The sequence below is a fragment of the Pinus tabuliformis genome, chromosome 4_2, assembly GCF_031772625.1.
Source record: "Pinus tabuliformis cultivar Carrire ecotype Pingquan chromosome 4_2, CPIR1, whole genome shotgun sequence".
Taxonomy (NCBI): domain Eukaryota; kingdom Viridiplantae; phylum Streptophyta; class Pinopsida; order Pinales; family Pinaceae; genus Pinus; species Pinus tabuliformis.
Genome location: NC_142304.1, coordinates 1020360615 through 1020372824, shown reverse-complemented (window position 1 = coordinate 1020372824; position 12210 = coordinate 1020360615).

Sequence of the window (12210 nt, the reverse complement as noted above, 5' to 3'; positions counted from 1 at the left end):
AATTTTTCTTCACGACTTTATCCTGTATCATGTTATGAATCATAAAACACTTCATCCTTTCTAGTTTTCTAACAATATTCATGAAGCTTTTATCAGTATCACAGTCGAATCTAACATGTCATCAAGTAGTTCATCAAACAATCTACGGAGTCAAAGTGCTCCACAATTGATTGTAACATATCTTTCGCCTTAGAAATAAACCACTTATTCTTCTATGAAACCAAACCATATTTCAATCATTAGTAGTATCTTTTCTTATTATCAACACTACTAAATCAATCAATGTATCTTCAAATCTCAAGTTGTAAGGCTCTTCATGTCAATTTCTACTTCCAGCTCCCTCTAAAGTCAATATTACTACTTTTTCATTATCTAGCTTCACATCCTTCCAATAAATTGCAATGAATAAGTATAACAATAGTTTCAACATTAGTTCTACTAACAATGTATTTAAAATTTGAACAAATCAATTGTTGGTTCAAGGCTCTTTAACGAAGTTTCCATGTATCTATAAATTTTAATCCAACCTACTAGGAGAATCTTGATAATAAGTAAGTTTTGACTTTCTGCCAAAGTGTATATATGATCTATATGTATCATGTACTTCCTACAACTCCCTCTAAAAACATCAACTATGAGTCCTTTTTAGATATCTAATTGCAAGGTTTTTATGAACTTGAAAACTCTTTTTTCATATGAGGTAGGTGCACTTATTCCTTCCATGTTGTCATTCAATTGAATTTCTGCAATATATCATCTTAAATTCCCTACTTCTTGTTGTTGAAAAAAACCTCTGCTACTTCCTTCTAGTTCTTCCATGTATCAAAATCTGATTTTCTTTTGAAATTATTTATACTAATAAAATTACTTGACTTATTCAACTTATCTTCATTGAAAACAAATATCATGTTGGAGAAATGTTTCATATTGACATTGAATTTGCTATAGTTCTACTTCAATTGTCAACTTGTAGTCCTTTCCTGCTAAATTATATGATGACTGCTTCTAAATATTCATGATGAAGTTAAAATCTTAACTATGACTATGCCTGTAGAATACGGTGACTGTGGAATACTGTGTAGACAAATTTCGATGACTCTATCTCTTCAAAACTATATGCTTCTTCTTAAACTTGATCTTCATGACTTCACAATTTGTGAATCCCAAAAATATTTTATCCTTCAAATGTAACTGTAATTTCTACTCTAACCACCATCTTCTAATAAGAAATGAAAACAAACTTTCTTGCAAACTTGGTACTTGCTATATTCTTCAATAGTAGAGGTCCTTTTTATCTTCTACTTTGGGTTTCTTTTCCGTTTCTTCATCTTCTGCTATATGTGCTTCATTTCCTTCTTTTATTTATTTCTCTTATTATTCTTAGGGTCATTTGGACAATCTCTCTTATAATTTCCATATTCATTTAAACCAAAGTATTGAGCTTTTTACATATCCCAATTACATGATGCTAGTTGTTGTTGTACTTGCGTTGAGATCCAAATCTTCCAAACTTTCCAAAATTCTTCTTTGATTTAGTAGAAAATGCATGAGAATTTTCATTATTAGGTTCGATATCTTCTTTAGCATTCAACCTTGTTTGTCCTAGAACACATAGAGCCCAAATTTCTTCATAATATGGAGTATTGTTTCTTACATAGATTCCACTTGCAAAACCATTCCAATATGGAGGTAGAGCATTGAGTACAAAAGTGATTAATTCAAAATCACATATGATTTCTCCAAGTCCTTGAAGTTTATCCTTTATTTTTTATATTTTCATAACGTATGAGCCCATATCTTCATATTTTGACTTTATTTTTCCATAGAGTTGATTCCTTAGAGATATCTTTTGATTGGTAGTATTGACAGAATATAGTTTGACCAATTGATCATAAAATTCTTTGGATGTGGATAACTATGAACCAAAACAGATGAGATGACCTTTGATAGATTCAAAGAGAATTTTTTGAGCCTTACTTTCTCCTTTATTGTAGTTGGATGCTTCTTGAGCATTATTATTGTCTAGGACTGAACATTTCCTTCAACAAATTACATGACTTCATTTTCTTTGAGAATTAGATGAATTCTCTTCTTCCAATCTTTGTAATTAGAAATTCCATCCAATTTGTTGCCTTCCTAGCAAATAGTTGTAATTTGGCTAGGAGGGTTGGACATAGAGTATGGTAAAGTACTTGTCAAAGAAGGAGAATTTTATGTAGGAGTGCCTTCAAGAATGTTTATGAGAGGACGAGAGTGAGTGAGAAATTAATGGTTTTTCCAGAAGTCTTAAATAATTTCCTTGAGAGATAGATGGATTATATGAGGATGCCTTCAACAAAAATATATTCAAACCTTCTTTGGAGAGATAACTACTACAATAAATTCTTCAAATATTCCAACAATATATGATCTTTCAAACTACCTTTCTTTCACCTTAGCTCTGATTCCATGTTGAGAAACCAAATGCTAGAATACAATGATTGATTTATCTTATCTTTATAACTAATTATGAATGTTGTTGGCTTATTATTACTTATTTTATCTTATTCATCATGTAAATATACAAAACTTTAGAACATAAGGATGACAAAGAGACAAAGAACATGATAAATTAGGTTCCAAGCCAAGACAAAACCCCAGAAGGGGGAAAACCAAAAAAACCTTCTCGTATAGACTCAAATCAAATGAGATATACAAGATCCAAGAGCAAGACCAAGACTGCCACAAAGACCCAAGTCAACTCTCCTCCAAGGCTCCTCCAACCAAGTCAAAGTTAATGAAATTCAGCGCCGATCAAACCTTCTGAAATTTGGTGAAATCATAAAAAATTCGAACAATTTCAGACGTATAATTTTCATAGAGATGTCACAAAATCTTTGCACTTATGACCAGAAATAGGCTGGAAAAAAAATATTTTTATGTCTCCTTTGATCTCCTCTCTCCTTTGACTTCTACTCTTTTTCTTATTATTTTTGGTACATAAATTGTTGTGATGTGTTCATGAGTGAATGTTGTTCCAAGTGGTTGAGTTGACTTGTAGATATAGCTATCTAGGAGGGTCGAATAGCTGCCACATAGGCCGACTTGTCCATGAAGGGCTGACTTAGTCTTGAGTTGACTTGACTCAATTTATTTTTTTTTTTTTTCTTTCAAAAGTCCAAATGTGACTTGACTCAAAATAATTCATGTTTAACTCTTTGACTCTATAAGAATGAAGAACATGTTTTGACCAAGATAAAATACTAATAATGAATATAATAATAAATATACCAATAATAAAAATAACATTTTATTTTATTAGATTATGAAGACGGACACTAGTTACATTTTTGAACATTTATATGTTGTAGTTGAGAGTGTCACTAACGACCATCTCTTGCTCATTCAAATGATTGCTCCTCCAAAGAGGTAAAACTAGATAACAAATTGTAGATCTTCTACGATCCATATCTCTATCCCAATATTCATTGACAAATCCATGTATGTCAAACACTCTATCTAATCTTGGTCTTCCTTGGTGGCATAATCGATAACCATTATTACCTCATAAATACGTACAAACCCTCTTTAACACTATCCAATTCTCCTTCCATAGTTTCAACATATACCTACTCAAAACACCCACTGCATGTGCAATATCTAGTTGAGTATAGACCATTACATACATCAAATTGAAAACCAAATTATCATATGAAATATGAGACATGTCCTCATCTTCTTCATGTGTCTTGGGGCACTGGTATGTAGAAAAATTTAGAGCTACAAGTATAGGGACCTTTACTGGTTTACATTCTTACATATTAAACCTTCATAATATTTCCTCAACGTTTTTCCTCTAATTTTACCAAAGCACAGGGGTTCCATTAGGGGAGAAATACTATACCATGTGCATTCATATTGGGGGATATAGATTGAGGAGAAAATGACATAATATATTAGGCATCTAATAGGGGGTAAAGGGTTTTTATATTGGAAGGTATAAAAAATGGAGCTCAAAGTTAATGAAAAAATATAAAGGGGTATAAAAATGTTAATGCGGAAATGGATACCTACAATACCTAGCGAAAGTAGAGGTTTTTTAAATTGGGAATTTGTATTGGGTTCATATTGGTAGGGGGTTAAATAATGTGATTTTTAAAGGTATTTTCCAATAAGTAGTCAATTTAAGGGTATTGTTTAGTATGCCATGAAAGCACACATTATGTTAAACGTTCATCGAGTGAAGCCCCCGTGAACCAAAGTTTCATGTTTGCTAAATGTATTTTAGTTTTCGTGCTTTAAATGAAATTTGTAACACCAAGATCCTTTAGGTAAAATTTATATGGAAATTGAGTTTTCACTTTATGATTTCCATGTTTCCAATTAGAAACATATCATCTGCATACAAGACCACATAAATAAAATTTTAATCTCCTAATTTGAAATACACACAATGACAATATTTATTCTTAAATCCAACTATGAATATACAAGTATCAAATTTTTGATACCACATCCGTGTAGATTGCTTTAACTCATACATGGACCTTTTTAGCTTGAAAAATAGCTCTTTCTTACTTTTCACTGTTTCAATATTTCATGTATACTTTTTCTTCCAGGCCCCCATGTAGGAACGCCCTCTTAACATCCATCTATTATAGTTCAAGATCAAAATAAGAAATAATAGATGATACCAACCTAATAGAATTTAACTTAGCATCAAGAGATGTGTTTTTAATAAAGGCAATTATCTCTACCTATGAATAACCCTTTTTGACGGACAAAACTTTATATATTCTCCACTTTACTTTCTTCTTTCAACTTATTCTTTAATAACCAATAACTACCACTGACATTTTTTCTAATTATAAACTCAACTAGATTTTATGGCTCATTTTGTTAAAGGTTACTATTTCCTCAACCATGGCCCTTTTCCAGTGTTTACCATCATATGAATGATCTACTTACATGAAATTTATTGGATCATCATTAGTAAAAGGAAAAGGAAAACTAGAACAAAAGTTAGGTGTAGTATACCTTTTTTTTTCCCTTACTTCCCAAACTAATCTCCTAAAAAATTATGTGCTTCTTCTTCTTCTTCTAAATCATGTTCCTTTGTTGGGTCAGATTCTTCATTCCACAAATCGAACTCCACTACCTTTAGTTCCTTTTCCTTTGGTGGGACTTCTTGTTTGAAACAATCCTTGACCTATATAAAAAAAAACATCTTGAGTTTTTACATGTAAAATATCGTGGATCTTCCACTAGGCATTTCATCACAATAGATTTGATAAAATTATGCTTAAATGTGAAATCTACACTATGAGGGTTTATTTCTCCTTAAATTTCTAGGTTTATTAATTAATATTTATTTCATATTCATGTGAATTATAGTTATGAGCAAATAGAGAATAGAAATATAAAACTCATAAACCACAAATTAGCACAAGATATAACCTAGGAAACCCTTTTGGGAGAAAACCAAGTTGGAAGGTGAGGCCACCATACTATATTTCTTTGAATAGAAAATGGATGAAAGTATAATGAAGTGAAGCTTGTGGCCCATGTGACACTACACTACAAAATTTATTTTTATTAGTCCTCTCCATATACACTCTTAGATACGTTTCTCATATATGGAACAAAATGCACTTGAATGGAATGGAACCCTTTTTCCTCCTAGTGGCCTAGTTATAACATAGCTCAATAGCTTATTAGTTGTTAATTTTGACTCTAATTCTTAACTAGATTTATAATATGGAATTTTCTAGAGTCTTCCACATCATATCATCTGGTTAGATCATTTTCATGAATAATGGGGGCTGATGTGGCATCCTATCAAATTAAGGTAGTCAAAATAGGAAGGTTACATCTTGAGTGGCATAAATTTTGCATACAAAATCTGATTGGGGTAATTATTGTGTAATTGGAAAGGTATCTGTGTGTAAAATGTGTGAATTTTTTTGACACTCAAGAAACAATTTTTATGCCAAAAATTTCCACTTGATTCCTCAAACTTCTTCTAGAAGGAAACCCTATTTTTCCAAACTAGGTCCCACTGGTAAAATTTTTCTTGTGAGTTGGTTCCTCCACTTTTTCCACTATGAAAGGATCGACTGGATGAAAAATAATATAGTGATCCAATTTGGATCACACCTCCCCATTCTAGGAGGATTGTCTTCCTTAAAATATTATACTGAATGAGTGAGGAAACTTTTCCTCCACCTTCTTTCGAGTGTATCATTTAACCTTGCATGGAAGATATCATTTCGACACAATTTTCTAGAGGCCATGTTGCCCTTCTATTGTATCCTCTACCAGATATTTATGAGCATCTGGTGCCAAATCCTCTATAAAAGGTAGGACATGTTCCTCTTCCTAATCTAATATGGAAGACTCATAGAGTTTCTGAGTCGCTACAATCATCGTTGAGTAAATGTGTGTGTATGGGGATAGACTAAGTCTATATTAGTTAGCTACCACCTTTTCTAGTATGTAAAAGGTACTAGATTTTTGAGTCTTTATTTTTTTACTAGGACCCTATATCCTCTTCTTGTTCAAATTTAGCCATACTCTGTCTCCGAGCACTTTTAATGACATCTATGTTCTATGCCAATTATGCTTGGCCTTATATTTTTATTATGAATTTTTCAATGTCACATGTACCTATAGATGGATCTTTCTGATCTTCTAAAAAATATCCCCCCCTTAAGGAATCCCTTGTAAGATCCTCCCTCACTCCTCCTTGTTCCCTGTATGAAATATTCAAAGGTGAAGGTGAAAATTATTGAAAACAAGTTTCAAATGTGGAATTACTAGTAGAATTATGGATTTATCTGTTATAAGAGTGTTGTATATATGCCAAATTTCATCCTAGGTGTTGGGATGATTCTTGTTGTAACCGCTCAAAATATGCACCAAAATCCTATTGTCTACTTTTGTCTATCCATCTGTTTTTGGATGGAATGTTGTATACCTCTTGAAATTAGTGTCCATATTCTCCCATAATGTAGTCCAAAATGCACTAAGAAATATTGTGTCCCTGTCTAAATGAAGCTCCTTGTTATCCCAAAATGCACCTACAACTATTCTAAGAAAAGATTCACTGCTTCTTTCTTGTTGATGGTATTTTTATAGGGAATTAGAACACACATCTTGTTGAACATATCAACTAACATGAATAGGTAGTAATGTCCCTTCTTGGTTATTCATAATCCTCCCACAAAGTCCATGAAAATTCTTTCCTAGAACGAGTGGCTATAGGCAAGGGATGACATAGACCTTTCTTCCCATTACAAGGATTGTTGGTACAACAAAGCATGCATCCCATTATGGACCTAGCTACATGTTATTGCATCTTGGGCCAATACACATACATCTGTAAGATGGCTACTATCTTCCCTACACCAAAGTGTCTTGCAATCTTGGAGGTGTGAGCCTCTCTAATTAGTTCCAGTTGCTCACCTTTAGGAACACATAACTTATCCATCTCATAAAGTAACGCATTCTTTAGATGGTAGACAATTTTGATTTCACCATAGTGCACGTGACTCTAGCTTTGTAATTGTTGAAACACCTCCTTGAAGTCATCATCCTCTAAATATGCCTCTTTGTGTGCATCATGGGTGAATGGATTCATGTGCATTAGAGTTCCCAAAGTTGTGATATTTGTTGTGGGTGGACTTGAAAGCTTTCTGTTAGCGCTTGAAATTTCACCTCAGGCTGAGAAAGGTAAACTTCAAGGCAACGTCAAACCACTTAGCCTCGTAGCTAGCCCTACGGGGCAGGAGAGGGCTCTCTCCGGTCTATCTCGATAAAGATCTTCAAAAGGCGAGATAACCAATAAGGAAACACTGATTTTACGCTAGTAAACTGATAAAAAGGTTTGAATTGGGAAATTTTAAGGTTTTTGGTGGAAAGTTGGGGAAAGGCAATTTTGGGGTGCGGGGATTGGACACAGTTTTTGCAGGGGGTTCTTTGGGGCAAGGTAGGAGACTGTATTGATGCCTTTGAATTAAGTGAATGGATAGGAATGACCAGTGAGGAGCTAAAGAGAGCAAGAAACCTTCAAGGGTTCTCTTTAGACAGATGAAAACATAAATATTAAGCAAACTTAAAAGCAGAGCATGACAATCATGAATTCTACTTTAACACTTCATTTGCCTAATTTGCAGAAGGAAAAGTAAGATGATGAATCACATAACAAATTTACAAGTACAAAGAGATACACACCATCAATACATGTAACCACAATAATCCCAAAAAGGACTGCAAAACCCTGGTCTTTCTTCCTTTGCCAAAACTGCAGAGATACAATGAATAATACAATAGAGCTTTCTCCCTCAAGAGTCCAACCTCTCCAACCTCTGAAAATGACTAAGAAAATACATAATATAGGAAAGCTAACACGTTTCCTTGCCTCTAGGGGTCGAGCTCATCCTTCTAGGAGCTGTTTCAACCAATTCTAAACCGAGCACTAAAATTTAGGCAGTCAAAACAACTTGCCTCTATAAGCTAGGAAACCAATTCATTCATTAAATGTTTGCTATTTCATGAATGAATCTTATAGAGTAGGTAAATAAGTGTCATGTCAACATGAAAATACATTAATTACATCAAAGAGGGTGAAAAATCCCATCACAAGTCAACACTGGTCAAAGATGGGCAAATTCCTGAGCTGTAGATGAAAAATTGGCAAACTTTCCCATCGGGTTGCGCCCTCTTTCTAAACGGGTAACGCTACTTTGGAGCAGATTTTGAGGTACTTCTAGATGTCCAACTGAGGAAAACGTGGGCTTGTTGTAAAGGTATGGATGTCTACTTTCCAACCCAAGTGGAATTTCGGAATTTGGTGGTCAGTTTCCCCTCCAAAATTGCAATCTCCCAAGACTGCTTCCTGTGTGTCAAAAAGGTGGCAGAAAGTCATTGTTTGCTTGTTTTTTGACTTTCTGGAGGCCCAAAACTTGGTGAAATTTCTTGGAAATGGCTGAGAAAGTGTATCTTTGCATGAAAAATCCAAAAATTCTGAGTTTTCCCAAAAAGGAGTTGCCCAACAAAAAGGTCGTGCGCGGCGCGCGACCCGTTGGTGGAGAAAACCTGTGTTTGGCACAAAAAATTCACAATTGACAAAATTTTCTCCAAATTTCTTGAAATTTGGGCTGGGAGTCCCCAATAAAGTACCATTCTCAGTAAAATAGGCTTTGGCCAAAATTTGGAGTGGATCGGGCCTTTTCCGTCGTTTTAGTGCCTTGGCCAACCTCCTTGGATCTGGCAATTGAAATTTTGACATTTCTCTAAAACCATGACACCTGTGCAAAAAGTGAAGGAGGTTTTTCTTCTTTGGCATGTTATGGACAAAAACCTCTCTCAGTTTCCCAAAATTCATCTTTGATTTCTCTAAAACATCTTTTGAGTGAAACTTATCCCGATGTGTGAAACAAGGAATTTTGTCGAAATGAAGCGAAATGAAGGGGATAAGGGGCTTCTAAATTCTTGGGGAAATTTTTGGAAGCAGGGAGGGATGTTAGGAAGCAGGGGAAAGTGGAATCTCAGAGATTGAGCAAGGGGAAGGGGTCTAAAAGGGCAAAACACAGGCCAAACCTAGAAAATTGCCAGGTTGTAGCAAGAAACTAGGGTTTGTGCAAAAATGAGGAATTTGGGGGATCTCAGTGATGGAAAGTGTTTGATAAGGTACATGAAGGATAGGGGAAGGTGTATGAACATCTGGATACAAGTTTTGCTAATGATTTGACCATTCAAGAGAAATTAGCTTTCAAAACCCTAGGAGAGGGAAATGACCTTGCCTAGGTGCAACTGAAGCATGAACAAGATATAAAATGACTCAATGGAACCTAATATGATGATGACAACCCTCTGAATGATGATACACTCAGCTGAATGATGACATGGACTGACATTTGGGCAACTTTGAAAGGAGTGAAAACAAACCCTAGACCTAATGCCTAGTGACCAAATTTTGCTTGAAAACTCTTTGAAATGACAAAATTTGACCTTGACACTCAGAGACCACTTTGTAAGAGCATATTTGATGACTGGAGGAAGGCTAGAAAGACTAACACTAACACTTTCCATCCAAATTGTTTTTTCTACCCTTCTTGTAATTTATCACTAAATGGTAAAGTCCCATCCACTTGTAATGCCTTGTTTGTTTTGGCTAACACCAGGCCTATAGGTATTGTAGTGGCTAGTGATAAAATTTGGTTTCCACTTCTTCACAGCTTGCACTAGACCATAGAGTTCCTTGTCGTAGGTAGGGTAAGTTAAGAACCACCTCATGAAATAATTTACAATGGTAGCATACAAGAATTCCTCCCTACATCAATATTTCTCCCATGTCATACCCACTTGCATCTATCTCCACTTCAAAGGGTTGTCGAAAGTTTGGTAATGCCAAAACTATTGATTGACCAATCTTATTCTTTAACTCATAAAAGACCCTTTGCTAACCATTTCCCCAGTGGAAACACTTTCCACTTCTTTTTACGACATGGAGTGGTGTTTCTACTACTAAAAATAAGGCTATGAAGTTCCTCGAGTAATGTGCTACCTCAATGAAACTCTTGACCTTAGAAAAATTTGTAGGCATTAGCCACTTCATGATGGCCTCCATCTCGGCATGATCAATCTTCAAATATCCGCTACCTATCACATACCCTAGACAAACCAAAGAATATTATGCAAACTCACACATCTTTATATTTTCCCATAGTGGTGCTTATTTAACATCTCTAGCACCTGCATGAAATGTGATATGTGCTCCTCCTAAGTAGCATTGTATACTAGTATATCATATGAATAGAATAACAAATGAATTTATAAAATGACACAATATATCATTCACTAACTTCATAAATATAGATGGTGCATTTCATAGGCCGAAGGACATGACTAACTGCTCATAAAAAAAATTTATTGGTTTTGAAAGCAGTATTCTAGGCATCTTCTTCTTTGGGTCGAAAAATATGATGTCCAAACATTAACTATAGCTTAGTGAAGTATTTAGCTTAATGCAAATGATTCAATAGACCATGTATCCTAGGCAAGGGTTATGTATTCTTAAGTGTAATTTTTTTTAACACCCTATAATCTATACACACCTTCCATGTCCCATCCTTCTTTGGCACAATGATGATGGGTGACCCATATGGTGATGTATTCGGTTGAATGAAATGTTATTCAAGTAGCTACTACAACTACTTCTTCACTTCACTTGCTTATATAACAGACTTCCAGTATAACCCAATGTTTCGTAATAGGGAGTTAGAATATAGCTGGATCTCATGCTTCACTTCCCTCTTGGGTGATAACCCTTTAGGCTCCTAGAATACATGCCTCTATTCATGTAGCAACTATTCTAGTTGTTTTTTTTGTTCCTTGGTATACACCCTAAGGATGAATTTTGTCTCACTTTCTTTTACAAATTTATTTTCTCTTAAAAACAATGAAACATCCTTCCTTCTGGAACTGATCTGTTTCTGGCCTGGTAGGTATGTACCAGTGAAAATTTTGATTTACCTATATGCATGTTAATGATGAAGCCTTTTTCATCCTTGATTTTGTGGAACTATTTGGATATTTGCATGAATATTGTATCCTAGATGTACATATAAGGACTTCCAAACACCACTTCACATACATCATAGGGAACTACATCTAGTTTTACTTCATTAATGAAATTTGTATTTATAGGAAATATAAGTTTGCATTATTTGGTTACTTTTATTTCCTCATCCTTCTTTATCCGTCACAATGGATATGGTCTTTGATGAGAATGAACTTCCAATCCCAATTTGTTGACCAGGTCTATTGCAATGAGATTTTCTTGTGATCCTAAGTCAAAAAAAGCATCAATATATGTATTCTTGACCTATATATTTATATGGAAGAGTCTAGTCTTTTCATTCTCTTCTTGTTGCTAAAGGATACTCAGATTCACCTCCTTTTGCAATGATCTACAAATGATATTGTCATCCATGCCTGAGCTTATTTCAACCTGGTTTCTTGAACCAATGGCCATGAGATTCTTCTTATTATTATATTTCTCTTCGTTCTTTGGGTTAAGCACTAGCATTAGGGGAATTTTGAGGTAAAAAATGGGCCTCAAAACAAAAATGTACTATAAAAACCAACTTTAAAACAACCAATAAGACTCAAGATGGTGATTTCATCCCCATCGGTAAATATTTTTGGAGGGGAAGAAGAAAACTACTT